The 27,137-nt window shown below is 39.2% G+C and overlaps 1 protein-coding gene across 8 annotated transcripts in view; it reads left to right on the forward strand.

Moving 5' to 3' along the window:
* Lingo2 (leucine rich repeat and Ig domain containing 2) overlaps nt 1-27,137 on the forward strand; it is a 1,060,547-nt gene that overhangs the window by 977,269 nt on the left and 56,141 nt on the right. For 3 of the 8 annotated variants that reach the window (XM_075971227.1, XM_075971223.1, XM_075971225.1), the window contains one exon: nt 19,825-19,913. The exons of the other annotated variants lie outside the window; for them this stretch is intronic. The gene's annotated coding sequence lies outside the window, so the exon portion shown is untranslated. The remainder of the gene's footprint in view (nt 1-19,824; nt 19,914-27,137) is intronic. 8 annotated transcript variants of the gene reach the window in all.

Consider the following 27,137-nt stretch of genomic DNA (forward strand, 5'->3'; position numbering starts at 1 on the left):
AGTAGTATGTAAAAGGACTTTAAAATCAATATTCTAAATGAAAAAATGGTCTGATCACTTGTTTTCTTGAAAGGAATGTATTTTTAGATAATTAAATACTATCCAACAAAATATCACTTAAAAAATTCTTTGCAAAGAGAAAGATGCAACCCGGAGCTTTCTAGACAGCCGGGCTTTTATGTATTCACTTTCATTTCGATCTGTCAACCCCATTTCTGAAAGCTTCTATGAGCTTCCTAGTAAGTACCTAATAAGTACTTGTCTATGCAGAGTTTGATGTTGCCTTGGGCTTCTTGCACCAAGATTAAATTGGTCCCATAGGCTCAACGAGATGTAAATTTTGTATGATTACAAATAGGTGCTTGTGAGTGCATGTATCCATAAACTATACACACATACATTTGCTTTACATATTTATTTGTATAGAGTGCTGTTACTTTCAGTGATATTATACATAATTTGTGTATAAACAGTGTAGTATATACAAAAGCACAAATCCTGCCTCTTTCATAATTTGAATATCTATAGTACTCTGTCATCTCACCATGATATAACTCTGTTGTTTGGACAAGAATGATGGCTTGACAAGCATGGATGGTAAAATACAGAGGATGAAATGAAGACCTTCCTAAGTACCTTTTGAAACCTACTGTTCTATTTTATCTTAAATATACTGAGGCAAATGCTTGTTATAGTCAGATGCCTCCTTGGGGCACTGTGGATCAAGCTGATGACCTTGTGTATGCCAGGCACGCACTCTACCACTGAAGTACACACCACTCATGCTATCTGTACTGAAAGATGAGACACAAGTCACAGAAGAGTTGAATGATTGAGCCAAGGTTATATAACTAAGAAAGTGGAAGAGGACAAATCACCTCCAGGAAGTAATGACCTCATGCTGCTGGTCTCCATGGTGTCTGCCATAGCTAGCTACCCAAGAAAGGTGCTCAATAATTTTGTATGGTTATGTGTAGCTCAGTAAACTGACATAGACACACAGATTCCTAGTACTCCAGGTAATATTACAGACTTTCTGGACCACACATCAGTCATAGCATGAAAGACAAATTGAAAACTCCTATACCCAAATTTCTGGGTTTAAATCAGTGGTTCTTAAACTCCCCAATGCTGTGATTCTTTAATGCAGGTCTTCATGTTGTGGAGACATATGAAATTATTTTCATTGCTACTTCATAACTATACTTTTGCTACTGTTACAAATTGTAATGTAAATATCTGATATGTGGGATCCCTGATATGTAAACTCCTGTAAAAGGGCCATTTGGGCCCTAAAGAAATCGAGACCTACAGATTGAGAACTACAGGTTTAAATCATTGATTCCCTTCAGAAACCTTGGTCATGTTACTGAATTTCTCTGAACCTCCATTTGCCTATCTTTAAAATGAGGTTCTTAGTTTAAGGATCAAATAAATTGCTGTGTAAAGTGATTAGAAGAATTCTAGAATCTTAAAAAGCCTTGTTAAGAACTGTTTATGATCATCATTATTTATAGGAAAAGAAGTTTTATCTCCAGTGACTTTACCTGCATGACAGGAATATCTGATAATGTAGCTAACTCTGGGATGGGGCTGGCCTCTGTGCAGTTGACGTCTGTCAAGAGTGATGGACAACTAACTGGTCAATAAGCAATGAGGAGTTGCAGCATGAATCTTAACCGGGGGAGGGGGTGACACACACAAGAGAAGCTACAGATTAAGAATTTGGATAAGAGCAAAGCACAGTCTTGGTGGTGTCTGGGTCAAGTAAACTAGCTAGAGTGGGAACCAAGCCAAAGGTAAAGGTAATAGTGATTAATACCTAAGGATATGGTATCTACCTACAGAACCACAACAAAGGGCTAGAAAGAAACAGGCAATCTACCCATGAATGTGGGCATAGGAGGCATGGGTGACTGGAATGCATATTCAAGGGCCTGCTTAAGAACCTCCAGGCTATTTGTTGCAAAAGTGGATCTACAAAGCCTGTGGTCAGAACACAATATCAGAAGGGACTATCCATATTGTGCAGTACTCCCAAGTGTGCTTTTACACTGTCTGAAAACTCATAAGAAACACAAATACCCAGCCCAACAAATCAGAAATTTTAGGAACTTGATCATTTAAGTTGTAACAAGCCATTAAGGTAGTTTTCATGGCTTAAATATTTGTGAATCAATGTTCTCATTTATGCATTCAATTAATAACTCTTTAGATGATTTATTACTCCCTAAGCAGTTTCAGCAGCAACCCAGATGTCCTGAATGAACTCACACTTGAATCAGGGGATGCAAACACGAAAATGACATGAACAGTACAAAATGTAACAGATGATAATCATGTGTGCATGAACATCTAACAAGGTGATGACAGTGGGTTTGGGGAGAGTAAACACAGACATCCTCAGAGGAAGTAGCATTTAGAGTGAATCCTGTGAGCAAGTTTTTCCCAGGTAAAGGCGTGTGGTTATAGAGAAGCAGAGGAAGGCCTCAGTAGCAGGAATGTGGTGAGGAAGGACAACAGGAAGCTGGAAGATGACAAGGCATCAGTAGAGACCGACTCATCATGCAGGCTCCTTGGCCTTCAGCCCTTGTAAGAAGAGAAGCCACTGGAGGGTGTTATGGGCAGGTTTTAGACTTTTTAAAGACTGCTATGGCTTTGCTTGCACCATGTACACTTCATCACGCTGTCTGCATCCAGTCACCTGCGGTCCCCAAATGTTCAGAAATCTCTGCTTTGTGTGGCCCTCTGCCTTCTGCATAGAAAGACCAGCCCTGACACTTCCCATCAAATCTGGGCACTTTCTGACCCTAGCCTTTCTCCTAGCTAGTTCAAAAGCATTTATTAGAGTTTGAGTTTTAATCTGGCCTCCAACCATGAAACCTCTAAGAGTTTCAGTTTAATTTCCCTTTCATGCCTGTTCTCACCTTGACTCCTTTTGAGAAAAACCAACTATTGATACTGATAATAAGCTCATTTTATGCTTTGGAAGGAAAAAAATGCTTAGCTGAATTCACTATTAAATACACTCCTCTCATGATGAAGTCTGCATTTAAGTCAGGCTTCTATTAGCTGAGAAAAGAGTGTCCACTGAGGTATGAAATGTTTGTTGTAGCTGGTTCCTGCAAGCACTGCCAGAAGCAGAAGAGAGATAGTATTTTCAATGGCCAAAAACCACAATGCACAAGACATGAATTATGTATGTCTGTCTCTTCAGAACAAATCAGCATAAATTATCCCCTAGGGCAGACTGCAGGAATCAGGGACCCCTGAAAAAAATTATCTTGGACTGTCTTCTCGGCATCAGAAACTTTGGGATGGGGAAAGAGTTGGTTGAATGAGATTCCAAATCACCACCTTCAATATTTCAGGGGATATGGTTAGGAATGAGCAGTGACCTGCATTCCTAAGCATCATCAGTCAAGATACCAGTAATCAACACATGATTATTATTCTCATCAGCCCAAAGCATGAAAATAATTGAGTGAAAAAAAAATCCTCGCATTATGTGAAATGATTACTGCCTTTGAGCCATAATAAACAATGATCCCGCTCTGGTGCTAGGCAGCAAAACAAATGAGAGCTGCCTGCTGCTAGTGGCTTGCCAGAGCCACTACCAGACTCTGTCGCCAGCAACCAGCCCCGAACTTGCTGCATTGTCAGAGCTAAGGAGACACCGCACAAGTGCCCCTCTTTTAGATGCAGCCTTTGACCGCATGCTGCAGAATTTGGCCGCTGCACACAAACCTCCTCTTCGGCCCTCATGTCTGCAGTCACATTTGCCGCTTCCCAGAACAGTGTGAGTGTACATTAATTATGAAACATGGAGACCCACTTGTTGCTTTTAAATGTAAGCTGTCAAACCAGGCAGTTAGGCAGGCAGAAGCCAGCAGGAGATGCGGTCAAGGATGTCCTAACCTTGCCTGAACATGAGGATGGAGATGCATGAGGGATCTGAAAAGGCATAAAGGCATTCTGCTGGATCAAGTTTCAACCGTGTAGAGGAATTCTGGGGGACCAATCTCACGCACCCAGCACACTGAGCTGGGAAGAGCTGCATATACATTTATTCATAGAGGGCTGTAATTGATAAGCTGGGCCTTCAGGCTCCCTGGCCTCATTCTGCCATACAGTGTCAGCCGCTAGCCCATAGAGCGCTTTGTACAAATTAGATATAGCTCTTCATGCCTACTGGGCTGGTTGCTCTCATGTAGACCACAGTTGTCACAATTATAGGCAGTAATAATGAAAACTCTTAAATTTTCAAAAATCATGCAGGTTCTCTCGGCATTGTGACAAGAAGTAGAGGATCTTGGAGCTCTGAGAAGAAAAGTTTGCTTTCAATTTTAGTCCCAGCAACGAAGGTGATTGGAAGAGGTCATAGCTGGAAAAGGCTGAACAGCTGAGAACCAGTTGCTTCTCTTGGACCAGGAAAAGAATGGAAGACACAAAGTAAACTTGAATGCCAAAATCCTGGAAAGGCAGCTGAATGCAGAGGGTTGCAACTGATAATGGCTTACCTGGAGAGATGCTGCTGAAACCAGAGACTAGTAGGGAGAGTTCAGCCGTGGGCTTGATGAATTTCTAGTACCTTCAGGTAATCTATCTGAAGAGACATTTCTGGGTGTCATGACTTTAGGGAGATCACACTTTGTATTCTCTAAAAATTTGCCACATTAAACAGACAGAAAATACCGATTCTTGCATTTGGCATGGGAGAAAAAAAATTGTGACATATTCACAGAGCATTTTCATAACAAATGTGTGCTCTTGACAACAAACTAGAACCAGAACATCATCATTCCAGGAAAAAGGATACTAAATTCTCCGACTCAAGCACTCAAGAAGTATCCATTCTTCTCTCGAATGTGAGGACACCAAGAAATACTTATTAGATGCCATGTCAAAGAGATACGTGCCTATTTAAAGATCGATACCTGCACGATTTATGCAAGTTTTCCTTTTTATACCTTGTCATCAATTAATAGCAGCGGCCTCCAGTGAACAAAGAACAGAGTATACAACAAAACACAGTTTGAAAGGATTTGGAAGTCTCTGGTGACAAAAATACAGCAAACACCAAGTACACTCCAGCTTCTCACCAGGTCAACAATGAACACACAGCAGAGTGTGGTGTACCTCAGCTCCTAATCCATCATGGCCAGTTTTCAACAGAGCATCTCCTCACACCTAATCCATCAGGGCCAGTTTTCAACAGAATATCTCTAAGTATGGTCAGAAGCAAGAAGAGTCATAATCTGAAGAGACAGGAAACCCCATCTAAGTCACTCAGACATGTGCTTCGGAATTCCCAGACATGTGATTTAACTAGCATCTCTGAGTTAAGTGCCTTGTGTAGAAAACATGCATGAACAAATTCAGTCAGTGGAATGGAAACTGTAAGACTCAAACATTATATTTAATAACACAAAAGGAGACTTATTTAATGAACCTATCAGGAAACCATTAAGAACCCAGGAAATGATCAATAAACCCTGCGGCAGATCAATAAAAGCTTGTAAACCACAATGCAAACAGTGAGGGGTGACAATGAAAAGTACAACGGTTTACCCAAGAACAGTGGAATAATTCAAACGGAATAAGAAGCATAACTGGAAAACAGGAAATAGTAAAATTAAGGATGAGCATTATTTTATTGCTTTACACAAATAATAATTACCATAGTTAAGATTCAGGAAACTAAAAAAAAAGTCAAAAAATTTCACCTAAGCACATTCTACTCATACTACAGAAAAAAAATATGAAAAAAATCTAAAAGAATTTTAGGTGATGGTTAGAGACAATTTAGAGCTAGAAAGAGTCAGGGCTTCAGACATAGTTTTGTTGCTAGAGTGTTTGTCGAGCGCACACAAAGCCCTAGGTTCAATGCTCAACATCACATAAAACAGGAATTGCTGTGCAGGTTTGTAATCTTGGGACTCAGGAAGAGGAGGTAGGAGGACCAGGAGTTCATGATCATCCTCAGACACATAGTGAGTTCAAGACTAGAGTGGGTTGTGAGACTTTGTCTCAAAAATACAAGAATATAGCTGGGTGTAGTGGTACACACCTTTTTATCACAGCATTTGGGAGGAGGACGCAGGCTGATCTCTATGAGTTTGAGGCCAGTGTCGTCTATACTGCAAGTTCCAGGACAATCAGGGTTAATACACAGAGAAACCTGGTTTTGAAAACCAACAAACAAACAACAAAGAAAACAGGAATATAAGAATTACACCAAACTTGTCAAAGCATATTTCACAAACAAGATCACAAAATGAACTTCAGCTATTGAAAGATAAAAAAGTAAAATACCCTATGAAATCATTCTTCAACAGTGGAGGAATTAAAGGGTAAAGCCAATTTGAGAGCAGATATGAAGAAAGGAAAAGGCCAGGCCAACCTGAGGGAATTCATTATCAGAGAACAGCTGGCATGCAGGAAACTCTAAAATGGATTCATCTGAGAGAAAATAGAGGACGTAGGTCAGAAAGTGATATATAAGTAAAGAAAAGAAGGGTATCACAAAAGGTATAGAGATAGATAGAATACTTTATTTTTCTTATTCTTAATTAGTGCAAAAAATAACTGCTTAGCAGCAGTAACCATGTACTTTGTGATTGTAGCCTGTGGGTTTGTAAGGTGAATAATGAGGATTTCAAATATATGGTGGGGGGGGGGCATTGGAAACCTTCTTTTAAAAACACTTGCACAATATTTTAAATAATGCAGTGTTATTTAAAGATGGGCTTAGATTAATTTAAACATTTAAATTAACAGCATGTTTTAAATGAGAATTTTGTGAAGAACGGTTGCTGGTATGAGAAACGCAAGTGGCATTGTAGAAAGTCCTAAGTTAAATGCAAGCAAGACATAAAAAGAACAGAGAAGAATTGCAACATGAGAAACACAGACTCAGCAGTCAGAAGAAAACATCCCAGCACTCAGGAATTTGATGTGAGAGGTTGGCCTGGGCTCCATTGTGTGGTATATATGTTTTTAAATAGAGTAAAGTCAGGCATGAACATGGTGGATATAGCAGATATAAACTTGGCGGTGTAAATACTTACTTTAAATGAATATGCTGAACATAGACACTATAGAATGAAGATACAAGATCATCTAAGTGCTTTTAAAAAGAAAACGAAACCCAACTCTATGATTCTATGATATCCATAAGAAACCAAATTTAGAGATCAAAATTTGGGTTAAAGTAAAGGAATGGGAAAAAACATTCCATAATCGTAACAAATAGACATACTAATTCAATTAAAGATAATTTCAAAACACATAGAATTATTCAGGGCAACAGAACAGCATGACAAAATGATAAATTGGTCATTTCTCTAAAAATGCAATTCAGAATGTCTAACACAAACCCACAGGGAATCCAATGAGGTCAGAGCTGGCAGCCCAGCATGGAGATATTGGCAAACCCATCATTATATTTGGAAACATTAACAACCTTCTTTAAAAATTGATAGCTAAAAAGGAAGAAAAATCAATTGGGAGATAGTGGCTATCAAGAGCACTACTGATTGGACCTGATTGTCATCTGAGAAATCTCCACGCGTCTAAAATCAAATGTGCAGCCTTCTCAGGATAACACAGAAGAGTCACCAAATTAGACCACACCTGTTGCACAAAAATCGTCTCAACTTTAAAGGAACAGAAAACATCTGATGTTCTCAGACCACAGTAGAATTAAATGAGAACTTATCAAAGAATCTAGAAAAAAAATATTTTAAAATTTAACCATAGACATCTTAAATAACAAATAGTTAAACGCACTTGTAACATTAAATATTTTTTACTGAAAGGGAATGAAATTACAATTTTTAAGCAGTTTGTAGGCTGGAATGAATGGCACTTCAATGCAGTTTGCACCATCAGCTGCCTGTGTTCCAGAAGCCAGAGAGAGCGGGATGGGAAGGATGGGGAAAGCAAAGCACTGGTACTGGAGTGTCATAAGAAAGTAAGCAACAAAAAAAAAAAAAAGAAAGTAAGCAACATGACACCCTTGTGTGGGGCTGCACGGTGTGACTGCTACGGAGATGGTAACGGGCTAAGGAAAGAGGCTGTGGAGGTTAAGTCCATGATAAATGTTTGAAGATAACGTTTCTCCATATATGTACATACATATACACACATGCACATATGCTACTCCTTCTCCGTTCTTTTTTTTTATTTTTTTTTATTTTTTCTTTTTTAAATTTATTTATTTATTAAAGATTTCTGTCTCTTCCCCGCGACCGCCTCCCTTTTCCCTCCCCCTCCCCCAATTAAGTCCCCCCCTCAGCCCGAAAAGCCATCAGGGTTCCCTGTCCTATGGGAAGTCCAAGGAACCCCCACCACCATCCAGGTCTAGTAAGCTGAGCATCCAAACTGCTTAGGTTCCCACAAAGCCAGTGCGTGCAGTAGGATCAGAAACCCACTGCCATTGTTCTTGAGTTCTCAGTAGTCCTCATTGTCCGCTATGTTCAGAGAGTCCGGTTTTATCCCAGGCTTTTCCAGACCCAGGCCAGCTGGTCTTGGTGAGTTCCCAGTAGAACATCCCCATTGTCTCAGTGTGTGGGTGCACCCCTCGCAGTCCTGAGTTCCTTGCTCATGCTCTCTCTCCTTCTGCTCCTGATTTGGACCTTAGGATTTCAGTCCTGTGCTCCAATTTGGGTCTCTGTCTCCTTTCATCGCTTGCTGAAGGTTAATATTCAGGGGGATGCCTATATGTTTTTCTTTGGGTTCTCCTTATTTAGCTTCTCTAGGATCACTAATTATAAGCTCAATGTCCTTGGTTTATGGCTAGAAACCAAATATGAGTGAGTATATCCCATGTTCCTCTTTTTGGGTCTGGCTTACCTCACTCAGGATAGTGTTTTCTATTTCCATCCATTTGCATGCAAAATTCAAGAAGTCCTTGTTTTTTATTGCTGAGTAGTACTCTAATATGTATAAATTCCATACTTTCTTCATCCATTCTTCCTTTGAAGGGCATCTAGGTTGTTTCCAGGTTCTTGCTATCACAAACAATGCTGCTATGAACATCGTAGAGCATATACTTTTGTTGTATGATAAGGCCTCTCTTGGGTATATTCCCAAGAGTGGTATTGCTGGGTCCAGGGGTAAGTTGATCCCGAATTTCCTGAGAAACTGCCATACTGCCTTCCAAAGTGGTTGCACAAGTTTGCATTCCCACCAGCAATGGATGAGTGTACCCCTTTCTCCACAACCTCTCCAACAAAGGCTATCATTGGTGTTTTTTATTTTAGCCATTCTGACAGGTGTAAGATGGTATCTTAAAGTTGTCTTGATTTGCATTTCCCTGATCGCTAAGGAAGTTGAGCATGACCTTAAGTGTCTTTTGGCCATTTGAAGTTCTTCTGTTAAGAATTCTCTGTTCAGCTCAATGCCCCATTTTATAATTGGGTTGATTAGCCTTTTACGGTCTAGTTTCTTGAGTTCTTTATATATTTTGGAGATCAGACCTTTGTCAGTTGCAGGGTTGGTGAAGATCTTCTCCCAGTTAGTGGGTTGCCTTTGTGTCTTAGCGACAGTGTCCTTTGCTTTACAGAAGCTTCTCAGTCTCAGGAGGTCCCATTTATTCAATGAGGTCCTTAATGTCTGTGCTGCTGGGGTTATACGTAAGAAATGGTCTCCTGTGCCCATGTGTTGTAGAGTATTTCCCACTTTCTCTTATATCAGGTTCAGTGTGTTCAGATTGATATTGAGGTCTTTAATCCATTTGGACTTGAGTTTTGTGCATGGTGATAGATATGGATCTATTTTCATTCTTCTACAGGTTGACATCCAGTTTTGCCAGCACAATTTGTTAAAGATGCTCTCTTTTTTCCATTGTATACTTTTAGCTCCTTTATCGAAAATCAGGTGTTCATAGGTTTGTGGGTTAATGTCAGGGTCTTCTATTCGATTCCATTGGTCGACTTCTCTGTTTTTATGCCAATACCAAGCTGTTTTCAATACTGTAGCTCTGTAGTAGAGTTTGAAGTCAGGGATGGTAATGCCTCCAGACGCTCCTTTGTTGTATAAGATTGTTTTGGCTATCCTGGGTTTTTTGTTTTTCCATATAAAGTTGATTATTGTCTTCTCCAGATCTGTGAAGAATTTTGATGGGATTTTGATGGGGATTGCATTGAATCTATAGATTGCTTTTGGTAGAATTGCCATTTTTACTATGTTGATCCTCCCAATCCAGGAGCAAGGAAGATCTTTCCATTTTCTGGTGTCCTCTTCAATTTCTTTCTTCAAAGACTTAAAGTTCTTGTCAAATAGATCTTTCACATCCTTGGTCAGAGTTACCCCAAGATATTTTATGCTATTTGTGGCTATCGTGAAAGGTGATGCTTCTCTAATTTCCCTCTCTGTTTCCTTATCCTTAGTGTATAGGAAGGCCACTGATTTTTTGGAGTTGATCTTGTATCCTGCCACATTACTAAAGGTGTTTATCAGCTGTAGGAGTTCTTTGGTAGAGTTTTTGGGGTCGCTTATGTATACTATCATATCATCTGCAAATAACGAGAGCTTAACTTCTTCTTTTCCGATACGAATCCCCTTGATCCCTTTATGTTGTCTTATTGCTATTGCTAGAACTTCAAGCACTATATTGAAGAGGTATGGAGAGAGTGGACAGCCTTGTCGTCTTCCTCATTTTAGTGGGATGGCTTTGAGTTTTTCTCCATTTAATTTAATGTTAGCTGATGGCTTGCTGTAAATGGCTTTTATTATATTTAGGTATGACCCTTGTATCCCTAATCTCTCCAAGACTTTTATCATAAAGGGGTGTTGAATTTTGTCAAATGCTTTTTCAGCATCTAATGAAATGATCATATGGTTTTTTTCTTTCAGTTTATTTATATGGTGGATTACATTGATAGATTTGCATATGTTGAACCAGCCCTGCATCTCTGGGATGAAGCCTACTTGATCATAATGGATAATTTTTCTAATGTGTTCTTGGATTCGGTTTGCCAGTATTTTATTAAGAATTTTTGCGTCGATATTCATGAGTGAGATAGGCCTGTAATTTTCTTTCTTGATTGGGTCTTTGTGTGGTTTTGGTATCAGGGTAACTGTAGCTTCATAAAAGGAATTTGGCAATGACTCTTCTGTTTCTATATTGTGAAATACATTAAGGAGTATAGGTATTAGCTCTTCTTGGAAGTTCTGGTAGAATTCTGCATTGAAACCATCTGGTCCTGGGCTTTTTTTGGAAGGTAGATTTTTGATAACGGTTTCTAGCTCTTCGCGACTAACAGGTCTATTTAGATCGTTCACCTGGTCTTGGTTTAGCTTTGGTATGTGGTACTTATCTAAAAAAATGTCCATTTCTTTTGCATTTTCTAGTTTTGTGGCATACAGGCTTTTGTAGTAAGATCTAATGATTCTCTGAATTTCCTCTGTGTCTGTGGTTATTTCCCCCTTTTCTTTTCTGATCTTATTTATTTGCGTGTTCTCTCTCTGTCGTTTAATTAGTTTGGATAGGGGTTTGTCGATCTTGTTGATTTTCTCCAAGAACCAACTTTTCGTTTCATTGATTCTTTGGACTGTTTTCTGTGTTTCTATTTTGTTGATTTCTGCCCTCAGTTTGATTATTTCCAGTCTTCTACTTCTCCTGGGCGCGTCTGCTTCTTTTTTTTCTTAAGCTTTCAGGTGTGCTGTTAAGTCTCCGATGTATGCTTTCTCTGTTTTCTTTAAGTGGGCACTTAGTGCTATGAACTTTCCTCTTAGCACTGCTTTCATAGTGTCCCATAGGTTTGAGTATGTTGTCCCTTTATTTTCATTAAATTCAAGGAAGACTTTAATTTCTTTCTTGATTTCTTCCTTGACCCAGGTGTGGTTCAGTAGTTGACTGTTCAGTTTCCATGAGTTTGTCGGCTTTCTGGAGGTAGGATTGTTGTTGAATTCTAACTTTAATCCATGGTGATCTGATAAGACACAGGTGGACACTGATATTTTTTTGTATCTGTGGAGGTTTCCTTTGTTTCCGAGTATGTGGTCAATTTTTGAGAAGGTTCCATGGGCTGCAGAGAAGAAGGTATATTCTTTCCTATTTGGGTGGAATGTTCTATAGATGTCTGTTAAGTCCATTTGCTTCATTACCTCCTGTAGTTCTCTTACTTCTCTATTAGGTCTCTGTCTGATTGACCTGTCCATTGCTGAGAGAGGTGTATTGAAGTCTCCTACTACTAGTGTGTGTGGTTTGATGTCTGCCTTGAGTTTTAGTAGTATTTCTTTTACATACGTGGGTGCCTTTATATTAGGGGCATAAATATTCAGGATTGAGACGTCATCCTGACAAATTGTTCCTGTTATGAGTATAAAGTGTCCATCTCGATCTCTTCTGATTGATTTTAGTTTGAAGTCAGTTTTGTTAGAAATTAATATGGCCACACCTGCTTTTTTCTTAGGACCATTTGCTTGAAAGACCTTTTCCCATCCTTTTACTCTGAGTTGATGCCTGTCTTTGTGGTTGAGATGTGTTTCTTGCAAACAGCAGAATGTTGGATCCTGTTTTCGTATCCAATCTCTTAGCCTGTGCCTTTTTATAGGTGAATTGAGACCATTAATATTAAGTGATATTAATGACCAGTGGTTGTTTACGCCGGATATTCTTATTGTTTTTGGAAGTAGAATTTGTGTGTCTCCCTTCTTTGAGTTGTGCTAGTGAAGGGTCACTAGATGCCTGAGTTATTGTAGGCAGTGTTGGCAATGTTGGATTCCTTGGGTTGCAGTTTTCCTTCCATCACTTTCTGTAGGGCTGGATTCGTGGCTACGTATTGTTTAAATTTGTTTTTATCCTGGAATGTCTTGATTTCTCCATTTATAGTGAACGAAAGCTTGGCTGGGTATAGTAGTCTGGGCTTGCATCCATGGTCTCTTAGCTTCTGCTGTACTTCTATCCAGGACCTTCTGGCTTTCATTGTTTCCATAGAGAAATCAGGTGTAAGTCTGATCGGTTTACCTTTATAAGTTACTTGGCCTTTTTCCTTTGCAGCTCTTAGTATTCTTTCTTTAACCTGTATATTTTGTGTTTTGATTATTATATGGCGAGGGGATGTTTTCCTTTGATCCAGCCTGTTTGGTGTTCTGTATGCTTCTTGAATATTCAAAGGAATATCTTTCTGTATGTTGGGAAAGTTTTCTTCCATAATTTTGTTCAAAATATTATCTGGGCCTTTGAGCTGTGACTCTTCTCCTTCTTCTATTCCTATTATTCTTAGATTTGGTCTTTTTATTGTGTCCCATAATTCCTGAATGTTTTGTGATGAGAATTTGTTGGCTTTGCAGTTTTCTTTGATCAGAGCGTTTATTTTCTCTATGGTGTCCTCAGAATCTGAGATTCTTTCTTCTATTTCTTGTATTCTATTGATTATGCTTGTTTCTGTAGGCTCTGCTCGTTGACCTAGATTTTCCATATCCAGCTGCTCCTCAGTTTGTGTTTTCTTCCTTGCTTCCATTTCAGTTTTCAATTCTTGAACTGTTTCCATTACCTGTTTGATCGTTCTTTCTTGGTTTCCCAGGGTATTATGTACGTATTTACTCATTTCTTCAAATTTTTGGTTATACTTCTCATCCATTTCTATAAGGGCATTTTTCACATGTTGTTTAAGGGATTCTACTGCCTTCATAAAGTCAATTTTTTCCACTTCTTCTGTGTTAGGGTGTTGGAGACCTTCTGTTGTAAGATCGTTGGGTTCTGGTGTTTTCATGTTGTTTTTCAGATTATTCGGTGAATTCTTTCCTTGGCGCTTGCCCATCTCCTCCTATCAATGCTATCTAAGGGGTCTTTTAAAATTGGTTCAGGTTTCAGTGCTGGCCAGGGGCTCCTCTTATAAAATGCCCTTGCTCTGTTTCCTGGTTCCTGCCGGGGGCCAAGATCCCTCTCACCCCTCAGAAGGTTCTTCAGGAATAGGATGCGGCTCCTCCTTTGCCAGGGACCTCCCCAACCGAAGGCCTACCTCTTTGGTTTAATTGTATTGGGGCGATCTGTTCTCGGTGTTGTGCATGGTCCCTGCAGCCTGCTTCTGCTGCTGGGACGGTTCCCGCCGCCAGCAGCCTGTGTCCTCTGCTGCCACTCCGGTCCCAGTCGGTCCCCGCCGGCTGTGCTGGGCGTCCTCCGGCCGCCTTCCGCCGCCCGGTGTTCCCTCCTTCTCTGTTCTTTCAAGTACTGCCTCACCCTTCCAGACTGAAAGGAGGAACTAGGGCTACATGGTTTCTCACTGACTCTACCTTTTTTGTCCTAGCTTTCAGTTTAGTTTTCCTGCCTAGCTCTACTCTTCCCTATCACAGGCCAAAACAAATTCTTTATTCATTAACCAATAAAAGCAACACATATACAGAAGGACTTCCCACATCAAGTGGCCACAAAATTAAGATCAAATGCCGCTTCCCCAAAGAAGCCACCTTTGAGCATCAGTATACATAGATTCCCTAGATGTGTTCCTGACAAATATTTCATTTATGGAGGTATTCCTTTACTTTCCCGTCATAATACTCAGCGCATTTTATAGTGTGTGATGACTAGACCTCTTACTGTGCAGTCAGATTCCAAATCACTTTAACTCACTATTGAATCAGAAATGTTTAGTGCAATTCATAGTTGTATCTACTATGTGTGATAAAAGGTTAAAACAAACACGAAGGGTGAAGAATTCTTTGAAATGTCTTTATATGATATTTCACATCAGATCTTGGTCTATAAGGTAAACAGGGATCGCCATGTGAGTTATACACCATCTTGAGCACAGAAAAGAGAATATGTACTCCACTTCTGTGATGATAGCTCTTTTCCCAAGATGTATAGTCTGACACAGATTATTAACAAGCCCTTGTGTTTAAGTGGGCTCTGATACTAAGACCTGTTTTCCTAATATAATGAGAACGTTGAAGATTGCTAACATCCTAGGCAATATCTAATAATAAAATTTAGTCAGTCAACCTGAAATATACAGAACTTAAAGACAGAAGAAAAATGATTGAGTCATCCCATTATCTAAACATCGAGTTTCAAAATTCTTTCATTGATCATTTGCTCTTCATGGCTCTAATAGTAAAATTTAATAGTCAAAATTTTTCCATGCTTTTATAGTCCCACCATTTATTCTATGTGCTTTAGTAGTATAAAATTTCAATAATTTTCAATTGGATTATTGAAAATATGTTTGGATATCATATGCAGAAGCAAAGCTTTTTTCAAATCTATCAAAACAATGTGATATAATGCTTACCTAATCATTGATGGGAGAAGAATAAGACCATTAAGTATGGGTATGAGGAATTTTTTATTATACTTACCATCCCAAAGTTACTATCCTCTGAAATATCTCAGTTTTATTAAGGATTTTTCATTTGGTTTTGAGTGAGATTAGCGTGGTGAACTGGTGTGACTATATCAAAGCATCCTTATGTTCTATGTAATAGTTTACACTAGAATAACGCAGTTGATGTGCCCATCCTGAATTATTTTCAGAATTTTCCTAAATTATTTGATAATTTTTCAACTTGCAAACAGTATTGGCCTCTTTAGTGTAGTAGGTTCAAGTGTTAACACATACTTAAACTCCTGATAGAACCATACATTTAAATTATATACATATATATATATATATGTTAATATTTATTGACACACTCTTCATGGTGGTCAGGAAATTCAAAACTAAAGCATAATAGTAGACTAAATGTTACTCTATCTTGTCATTTTATCTCAAGATAAAACCACTGTCTGGCATATAAATTGGAAACTGCTTATCGTTTCTCAGATTCCAAGAATTTGTTAATAGTAAACTGGGGGAGTGCCATCGAATTGATCTGTCTCAAGGCCCTTGAGTGCAGTTAGATGCTAGTCTCACATTCTTCGGCATTCTAGTCTAGATGCTTGTGTGAGTGTGCAGGGGCCCAAATGGACCAGTGGCAGGAATTATCAAAACAATGAGGAGTCCTTCTGTCAAGAGACTATTATGCAATTATAATTAAAAACCATTAGTGATTACAGTTTTTGTCACTTTCCCCCCTTCACTGAGTGGTCTCCATTTTCTTCCAGCTCAGTAGGCTAATTCCACAGAGTAATTTTCCCAGTGCTGAAGCGCACCAACTGTGTTCATGTGGCTAAGGATGATTTAATAAGACTTATGCATTAACTTGCTATAATTTTATGTCTGTAAGATGTCAGACCTGAAGAATTTCACTTCGGAAGTAGGGAAAACAGAATCCCAGATTCCTCTTCAGCTTAGTAGATTTGGCAATGCCTGAGAACTTCAGAAAGAACTGAAAAGAAATGAAGGGGCTCTGGGAAATCCTCCTTCTTTAGCTAGAAATGTCCTGCCACATAACAATCTAATCATTGGTTAAAACCCTGTTACCTCCCAATTCGATATGCTAAGAGGATAGAGGTATTATACATTCTGGAATCTGATGGTTTCCATCATCAACTTGAAATCTGTAAAAAGAATAAAGAATCAGAAACCCCTTCTTTGTGGAAAACTTCTGCTTCATATTAACACACAAGGATCTTTCTGCAAAACAACATACAGGCTTCAAAACAGAAACACAGGGTGGATGTTAAAAAATTAATGGCAGAATTTACACCTTTAATCCCAGGACTTGGGAGACAGAAGCAGGCATATTTCTGTGAATTTGAGGTCAGGCTTGTCTACAGAGCTAATTCCAGGACAGCTAGAGCTATTACACTGAGAAAGCATGTCTGAAAAAAAAAGGAAGGAAAGAAAAAGAAATTAATGGCAGAGTTATTGTCAGACTCCTCTTGTCTGCTCCATCTAGACACCTGCATTTGATGATTTTTTTGGAAATCAATAATTATCCAGCCCAATGCTGTCAGACTGTATGGATGGTTTGACTGATTCAGGATACTGAACTAGAACCTAGAATACCCATCACAACAGAACACCAAACAGGTGAACAGACTGGTTTACCTGGGTGCTTCACTCCACTCCTCTCCCACTGCATATTCCGGTCATATAAAACAAGTAGGGGTTTTATATAAGAACTCAGGCTTGCGGGTCAAAAGGAAAATGAACATTTAAAAAGGAGAATTGTCAATGAAATACAAATACTGGACATTCTATATATGAAAAATATTATTAACTCTAAAGTGATGGAGACTGAAGAAACAGTGCTCAGAAAGGGCACCTCAGATAACGGGTGCTAAAACAGCTCAACATACAGCTTTAAAACTGGCTAAGTAGTTGATGCTCAACATGCTAATCCTAGGCCATCGCACCAACTATTCTAGAGTTTTTGCTGTAAAAGTGCAAGCTAGGACATCATCCCTGAAATGTGCATTCAGAACCAGAGAGGAGCCTGAGAAATGGTTTTCAATATTTCTGTAGATGATGGTGATGCCTTCCAAAATTGAGGTCCACAAGAAAACAGTTGGAACCTAGAGAAGTCTCTTCTTTTAGTCAACTTCAAGTTGATTCCCCCTTTTTTTTAACAGACGTCATTAAAGGAAGTAGGAATAATCCCTTAGGACATAACTGAGTGCTGTCTGGAGAGGTAGTTAGGTGGTGGCCATGAACAAATAATCCCTTGAGAACGCTACAAATTTGGCCTGAGATAAATCTAGGTTCCCTTTTTAAGAGGGTGCATAGAACAAGAGTTTTGACAAGCCGTTTGGTGATGTCAAGACGAAGAGTTGGGTGGCAGCAAAAGAGGCTGATGCCATTGGGTTTCTTTCAGGAATGTAAAGTCAGGGAAAGTCCTCAAGAGCACATACTCAGCACAGTTCCTCCTATCACTGAATAGACCTTCATAAGGATGGTTTAGAAGACTCTGATAAGTGAAATCTTTTTCATCACTGGATAGTAAACCACTGATCTTGGTAAGAATGTCATCACAAATACTTAGCCTGTGACTGCTTCACAATGTGTGACTATAGTTAGGGTGTTTAAACTCTGCTTTGAAGTCACAATATATAGAGATTTTCACTATCAATGGACATGATGCTTCTAATATATGCATGGTCCCAAATTTCATCACTTCTAACACAAAAAAAGTAGAGAAATGATCTATATATTATATAAAGCATGCATGGGCAGCCGGTATATGGCTGTTCTGTTTAACTTGTCCATATTGGGTTTCATGGTCTATGTTAATGAGGACAACTGACCAGGTCTCTTTCTCAAGAGGACACCAGATCTCATTACAGATGGTTGGGTGTGAGGTACCATGTGGTTGCTGGGAACTGAACTCAGGACCTTTGGAAGAGCAGACAGTACTCTTTACCATATCTGCGGTTAAGATATTTTATATCCCATGCCAGTAAGTAATGAACAACATAATATTAACATTCAAAAGCAACCCAGCCTGTTTACTTTTATTTTAAACAGTATTTTATGGGCCATGTTAAACTTGGAATATTCTGTAGCTACATGGAAATGCTGCAGACATCTTGAGAAATTCCCATAAATGGATGAGATCAGGAATCTCCTCCTCCATTGGACCATAGAAATTGGATTTCTCTTTGTTTATACATTGGGATTCCATGTAGGATTTTATTTAGGGAAAAGACAGGTTATAATGCTTGTAAAATAATCACCCCTACCAGTGAGGAAACTGATCCTCAGGTTTCAGGGTCCATGTCATAGTTTGTACTATTTTAATGTTTTCATTGCCATAGAATACTCTTTGTAGAGATTTAGACAACACCCCCACTTTATCTGTTATTGGACATTTGGATAGTTTGTACTTTTTGGTTAATATGAAAATAGTTCTATGAATATTCATGTACAGGGTTTTGCATAGACACAGCGTGCGTGCGTGTGTGCGTGTGTGTGTGTGAAATCAGTTCCAAAAATGTTTTATTCTCACCAGCAATACATGAAGGGACCCTATGTTTTCATGTTCCTGCTAACCATTTCTATTTTCTGTCATATTTTTATTGTCATCCTTGCATTGGAAGTACATGTCCTTGAGGTTGTCACCTGCTTTATCCTGAAAGTTAATGGGGTTTAATATCTGTTCAAGAGCTTCATGATCACTTTTGTATTTTCTTGTGTGAAGTGTTTGTTCAAATTATTTCTTCATTTTTATTAATTTATTTATTTTTGGTTTTCAAGACAGGGTCTCTCTGTAGCTGTGGGGCCTGTCTTGGAACTAGCTCTTGTAGATCAGTTTGACCTTGAACTCACAGAGATCTGTCTCTGCCACCTGAGTGCTGGGATTAAAGGCACCATCAATGCCTGGCCTTGGAATACTTATTCTTAATATTAAGTCAAAAGAGTTCTGCTTTTATATTATATCCTAGCCTAGATATAACTCTCTTATCAGATAAATGATTTATAAATGTTTTCTTTCTTTCATTGGCTTACTGGCTTATTTTATTAATATTATTATATACAGCAAAAATACTTTCACTTAGAGATCAGTTTGTCTTTTTCCCCCTTCACTTATAATTTGGGTATTATAATTAGGGTTTTACCTGAACCGAGCCCATGATGATTAACCTCTACATTTTCTTCTAAGAATTTTGCTGTTTAGCACTTACATTAAAGTATATTACTCATTTTGCAACTTTGAATGATTTAAGAGTTCACCAGCACACAGATATCTAGTTATTTTAGTGCCATTTAGTGTCAGAGAAAGAGAGAGAGAGAGAGAGAGAGAGAGAGAGAGAGAGAGAGAGAGAGAGAGAGAGAGAGAGAAAGAGAGAGAGAGAACTGTTTCCTCTTTGATTTATGCCTGGACTCTTAAATCTGTTCTGTCTATATGTCCATATTGCTTCACACAGTTCTAGTTACCAGCACTTTGTAGTAAGTTTGGAACCCAAGACTCAACAGTATTCATCTTTTTCAGGACTGTGCTGGTTCCTTGGGTCCCCTTAGATCCTTGTGAATTCTAAGTCAACTTTCCCATTTCTGAAAGCAAGAAAGTGGTGGGAATTTGTAAGTACCGCATTCAATTCATGTACAAGAGTAGAGCTGCTGTTGCTGGCAGAATTACCTCTGTGTTTCACACTGATTGTTCAGAAGTACACTTGATGTTTTCCATGTATATTTGTTCTGTTAGTAATTATAATAGATTTTAGATTCTTCTGATTGTCCTTCCTGGGTTAAGCTTTGTTTTACTTCCTTTACTATCTAAAGCCTTTCTTTTTTTTTCTTTCACAATTGCTTCCCTAAAATCCTCAGTACAATGTGCAGTAGAATAAATGAAAAGTGGTTTTATACCTTCATATGGTCACTGTAATACCACAGGTTTTAATCACACAGAGAATTACATACCAGAAGACTAAGAAGTAGCCCCAAATCAATTGGAATTGAGTCTAACATTTTCCATCAGTTCTCAATTCAGTGAAATCATATTTGAGTTTTTTTCCCACCTTGTCACTTCTCACAGAAAGCCAGCTCACCTTCACAGGCTTTTCAGAAGGGGCATGGTGCATCTTCTGAGAAATGTTAAAGATGAGAGCCCTGGTAGAATGTGTCACAAAAGCTACTGGCTTCCACAGAGTGGTCATTCCTTGAACAGGCACTGAGAAGCAGCCCTGACTAAGCTTTGTGGAAGATGCCTTTCTGTGTCCTTCAAAGGAAGAGAGCCCACCTGTTGAGACTAGAGCCCTTAAGTTTGTGCCTTGATAAAAGAGAAATCAAACTCCATCGAGTTCCAGAAAATCTTCATCATTAGTATTTGTTTCTTTGCTACTTTAACTAAGTCACTCTTATGTTTCCACTAAACCACTCTCATTTCCATGGATGGTTTATAAGTTAGCATTGTTCCTTAATCTACTTGTCAGAGGACTGTTATAAAAATAAAAGTGGGGGGCAAAGACTGAGGAGATAGATCTAGAGTAAAAGCACTTGTTTACTAAACATGAGGACACAAGTTCTGAGTTTGTTCCCAGCACCCTTGTAAAAGCTGGGCGTGGCTGCTCTTACCCAGCAATGTGAGTAGAGAAAGGCTGATCTCATAAAATCCAGAGAGAGAGCCTGTCTCAAGGAACTAAGTCAGGAGTGGTAGAGTAAGACAGCCATGGTTTTGCTCTAGCCTCCACAAGGGTGGTGGTATCTAAGAAATTCTACACTATGAAGCAACTCATAGGTGTGACTATCTATGTGTTCTTGATAGCTAGAAGTCAGTTAGCTGGAATTAATTGTCAAATATGGCATCAATAATGCCATCATGTTTTCTCTAACATTTTCTTCTATTTATAAAGGTATCTATAACAAGAAGAGGGTTTGGGGGCTAGGGAGATGGCTCGGTAATTAAGAGAACTTGTCCCTACAGAGGACTTGGGTTCCATTCTCAGCACACACATGTGGGATCACAACTGTCTATTCCAGTTTCTGAGAATCTGTCATCCTCATCTGACCTCTTTGAGCACTGGGCATGAATGTGGGATGCATATATACAAGACCTATACGCTCTTTAAAAATCTATATTTACAAAGGGTTAATACATACAAGGCGTAAAAGAAACACTTTTCAGAATATTACTATTCCGTCATTGCCTGTTAACTAACATGGTCTTTCTGTCAAACGCTACTCTATATCCCATGTGATCCTTTATTAAGTATATGAGCAAAATTAAACATATTTGTTGCTTAAAATGTGTAGGGGAAACTCCACCCAATGGGGGGCATGTTCGCCTCGGGCTAATGTTTACATATAAATCTGGCGGCATCAGCCCCGCCGCTCTCTTTTTTTGTATCTCCTGCTCATTGCTGGATCCCTGATGTTGTAAGCTATTCCTTCATTAAAATTTGCGGTTTCATATTAAGCTAGCCTGGTTATTACGCCACTTACATTTTGGTGCCCTAACTAATAAAGAAAACTGCTTGGCCCTAATAGGACAAAAAATTAAATAGGCAAAATAAACAGAACAAAATGCTGGGAGAAAAAAGCCAAATCAGGCAATGGCCATGATTCTCCCACCCTACACAGCCGCAGATTAAGATCTTCCCTGATAAGCCACCTCATGGGCTACACAGATTATTAAAAATGAGTTAGATCAATATATAAAAGCTAGCCAATAAGAGGCTGAAACTAATTGGCCAGGCAATATTTAAAAAAATACAGTTTCTGTATAATTATTTCAGATAATTATTTCGGGGCATAAGCTAGCCAGGAGGCCATGAGCAGGGGCAGCAGGAACGCAGCCCGCTGCTCCGCTCATATTACAACAAAAAAGAGAGGGTTTAATTTTTATTCTCAGTGGACCCATATTAGTGCTTTAGAAATAAAAATAAGTTCATTGATCTTTGTGGATAGAAAAATAGTTAAAAGAATATTCTCATAGTTGAAACTTTTGCTTATTTTGCTACTAGTAACCCCAAAACACTTGGTGTTGGATATTTAGGAGAGTGTTAGGTCACATACCCTCTGTCTTTTTGCTATTTCAGATATACCAAGCTATTCCATCAATTTCCTCACAAAGAATGCTCTTAGGTTCCTGTCACTGTATTTTGCTTATCACCTTTTCTTGAGTTTTAGGGCTCTTTGTAACACTGGTAGCAAATCTATGAGCAAGAGATTTTAGACAGTATTTTCTTTACTTGAAATTTACTTTTATATATGTATTGTATAATTTCACACATTTACAATGTATTTTGGTCTTATCCAAACCTATAACCCTGAACAAATTCTCCCATAGTCCACCCCACAGACCCCTTACTAATTCGTATTTTCTCTTTCTTCCATTTATAACCCATTAATTGCTTCCATACATGCAGGGCCATCCAGGGGAATATGTACAACCTGTAAGAGGGCACATATCATTACTTTCTTATATTAAGAAATTAGGCTATTAGTCTAATTACAGGAGTAGGGAAGTTAATGTGTCCTTTCCACTATTGCTTAGAGTCTTAGCTGGGGTCATCCTTGTGAACTCTTGGGAGTTTCCCTAGTGCCTGGTTTCTTGCTAACCCCACAATGGCTCCCTCTTTCAAGGTATCTTTCCTTGCTCTCCTCTCTCTTCTTCATGCACCTCGACCTCCCTGATCCCTCATGTTCTCCTTCCCCCTCCCTACTTCCCTACCATCCTCTCCCCTCTCCTCTTGCTCCCAAAGTACTAAGGAGATCTTGTCTACTTCCCCTTCCCTGGGGATCCATATATGTCCCTCTTAGGGTTCTCCTTGTTTTCTGTCTTCTCTAGGATTGTGGACTGTAGGCTAGTTAGATTGATGACTACCTTAATTGCCATCCTAGAACTTTCATCCAGCAACTGATGGAAGCAGATGCAGAGATCCACAGCTAAGCACTAGACTGAACTCTTGGAGTCCAGTCATAGAGAGGGAAGATCGACATTATGAGCAAAAGGATCAAGGTCATGATTGGGAAACCCACAGAAATAGCTGACCCGAGCAAGTGGGAGCTCACTGATTCCAGACTGATATCTAGGGAACTTGTGGAGAACCGGACTAGGTCCTCTGAATGACTTGGGCAGTTTGTGAAGCCACTAGGAGTAGTACCAGTATTTATCCCTAGTGCATGAACTGGCTCTTTAGAACCCATTCTCAATGGAGGGATACCTTGTTCAGTCTAGATATGGGAGGAGGGACTTTGTCTTGCTTCAATCGATGTGACAGACTATCTTGACTTCCCATGGGTGGCCTCATCCATCAGACTCTTTGCAGAATGGCTGGGGGAATGGGGTAGGTAGAAGTTGTGAAAAACAAGAAGATGGGAGGGAAAAGGAACTGAGATTCATATGTAAAATAATATTGTTTTAAAAATAATATTTTTTAAAAGAAATTAGTCTAAATAACCTGCATATGAGCTAAGCTCTTTCATATGTTTATTCTCAAATGATTCTTTTTCATTGTTTTATTTTTAGCCAAATTTTTCATTTCTAGGATTTCCTTTGTTTGTGTTTTCAGCGGTTCTATTTCTTTATTCAGATCTTGAACAGTTTCCTTCAACTGTTTGGGTTTTTTTTTTCTTGGCATATTTTTCTTTAGGAATTTATTGAATTTATCTAATATTTTATTTGTCTTTTCCTCAATTTCTTTAAGGGCTTTTTTTTTTTCATTTAGTGGATGGTGTCTTACTGGGATCCCTAAGACCACTCTGACCTCGGGTAAAGTTACCAGGGCTGTGGGCCCTAGTGTGAGACCAATTAAGGGGTGCAGTCTGGGCTTTTGTTTTAGTTTTAAAGGGAGTTCTTAATTTTTCTAAGAAGAGTTTAGATATAAATTAATAAGTAAAATACGATTGTCATCCTGTAAGTCATAAGAGGGTGTATATGGTCTGCTGTTCACTTACCATCGCTAGGACTTAGTCCAGCACTGAACACATACTAACTATTCAGTAAGTAAGTGTTGGGTGAATGAATGAGAGAAGGAACAAAATATGTGAGTGGAATGGCTGGTTCCTAAACTGGCTCAACAGTGTTTGTTGCACGTGTGGTTCCGTTTTAGTGGAAGGCATTGCCAGACAGGAGATCAAGGACATGGATTGCTGCTAAGTCTTTAGCATACCTTAGTGTACTAGGTAGCTCCTGGTTCCAGTGACAATCCCTTAGAATGAGTGACTAGTGGGAATTAGTTCCTAGGGGTTGCTATCTAGTGAATGATCGCTGCTACTCCTGTTGACGCAAAAGATACCGTGACTAAACGATGCTTTGCTTGAAAACTAACGAGCATCATCCCGAAGTTCCAGTGAAAACTGCATTCCATGGGCAACTTAGATTTCCTATTTGAACAAATCTCCATCTCAAGAGTTAAGTGTGTTTCTGTATCTTTCCAACTGATCTAACACAAGTCCTTCTCCAGTCTATAAAGATTCATCTGGTTCTCAATGGTTGAATTTGAGCTATATACATTATTTCAGTCCCAGATCATTTGGAAAAGCAGTCTTGCCATGCTATGTTTTTTTTTTCGTTTCATAGTCCCTCTCTATTTTGATCTCTGGCAATCTTAGGTAAAGATTTTTTTCTTTTTAATCCTCAAAAGGTCCATGTTTTTGTGGCCTTTCCTCAATTTAAAATTGACTTTGTGATTGTGTTTCACTTTTGCATTCAGAGTTTCTTGTTTTGATTGATAAATGTTTGTGAGAACTATAATCCCCCCTGTGCATCTCATTCCTTTCTCTGTGAAGCAGCTCTGCTTGGGTAGCAAGGCAGTCTGATAACACTGAAAATAAATCTTAACATCTCTGCCCCGAGATAGATCCGGACTTTATCGCCTTTCTTTTTACCCCAGTGATAATTGCTTATCAGTACATACAGCCCTAGTCCTATGCTTCTCATGCCCCCAGGGTTTATGTCTCTGGCAAGATAGGCAGGAAGCACCTTCACCAAATGCATTAATGGGTTTAATACAAGTCACAAAGAATGAATACCGGGCCAGTTTACTATCTCAAACTGAGAAGGCCATCTCTCCATTTGGAGATGCTTTCTCACAATGCATTTTTGTTTTACTCTCTTTGTCTTCCTTTCCCCTTGGTCTCAACTTGGCTACCGTGGAAGGGGCCTTTTGTAAAGTTCACTGTTACAGAGCTATAAGGAAAACAAAAGACCATGCGTTTAAAATAGTACAATCTGCTGTCATTTTTACTTCCCCCAGCCACTACAACTAAACCGAATCTAAGACTGAAAGCATCCAAACATACACTTTCCAAAATAAATAAGCCTGCAGTAAAGCAGCAAGCTCTAGGGAATAGCTACCTTCTTTTAAAAAGAAAGAAAGAAAAAACCATTACTAAAGGGAAAAAGATGGAGCTGCTGCAGATCAAATATATATCAGTCAGTCTTGGACACCGGGCACCACATCTTCAGGATAGGTACATATTTGAAAATAAATAGTGGGAAAGAAGGGGAGAAAGACAGAATTGTAAAGAGAAGAGGAAACAGGAGACCTAAGGAAATGTTTAAACCCTGTCTCATTTATTCTCTAATTATCTCAGAGGAGCTGAAAAACACAGATAAGTCATTTCAGTCAGGTGACTAGGATCACAAACATGGTAAGCCAATCAGCTGAGGCTGGAGCAGCTACGCTTGCTTTACACTTGCAAAACAGCATGGCAGCATGGACAATGCCCAACAGGACCTTCTGACTTAGGACCCCTGAGTTTCTGCAACCTCAGCTCATCACAGCCTCTGGGAACACAGAGCATTCACCCAGTGAGAGTCCTGTGTGCTGTTTGGAAAGCCGGTCAGCATTTTCCTCTTTCCGGGGGTGGAAACAATGATGTACCGCTTTGTAATGCATTGCCTAATCAGGTGCATCATGGAAATTCCTCCTGTATGATGATAGCAACCCAATCCCACATGTCTTACAAACAGCATCCTGTAGCTAACAATGTAGACTGTTCATTGTCACTGAGCATCTTGATGGGGTTTAAACTAATGTTACATAAAAAGTGCACATCCATTTCTGCAGTAAGTTCCTGCTGCACAGAGACCTGCTACCCAAACAGAGAGACATCTGTTGTATTCTATGTGATCCCAAGGACCTCTTTGCAGTTCCCAGTTTCCACCTTCACTAATATCTCCATGTCCAATCTCACCCTACTTGGTATCGCCTTTGAATTCTTATAAATCATCTCTCCTGTCTTCCAAACCCAGCTTCAAATTCTGCTTTCTCTTGTCCTTCATTCAATTATTCAAATGCCTTTGTTTGTGTCCACAGTATTCTAAACTCTAGGGGTGAAGCAGTTATAAACAGGCCTGGATCATCTCATGGTTCTACCAACTCCAGGGAAGATGAGCCACATACACATGTGATTGCAGCCTGGGCTAACTCTTGGGACAGAGTGGCTCCTTTAAAACAGTACAGCAGGGCCACCTGACCTAAGGCAGAGTTCTTTTCCAACGTAAGCATTGTAGAATGGATGCTCTTCACACTGTACAAACACATGAACTCTAAGTGCAAAGACAGCCACAGAATACAAAAGTCCATGTGTTCCGAATCCTCCTGAATCAGACATTAGGTAAGTTAAACAATTTAAGCAACACCTGAAATAGCTATCATTCAAAGCAGCTGAGCTTAAAACGCAAAACAAAACTGCAGTAGCTTTGAAATTCTTGGTGTACAGATTCACCCAGCACAGTCAAAGGTTAGTGTCCTAAATGATTCAGACTGGTTTTAGGGTAGTCAGAAAGACTGCATGTTTTAAAGCTGAGAGCATTTCAAGGATGTTTTATTGAGCACATACTTTTACTGTAATACT

The sequence above is a fragment of the Microtus pennsylvanicus genome, chromosome 5 (genome assembly GCF_037038515.1).
Source record: "Microtus pennsylvanicus isolate mMicPen1 chromosome 5, mMicPen1.hap1, whole genome shotgun sequence".
Taxonomy (NCBI): Eukaryota; Metazoa; Chordata; class Mammalia; order Rodentia; family Cricetidae; genus Microtus; species Microtus pennsylvanicus.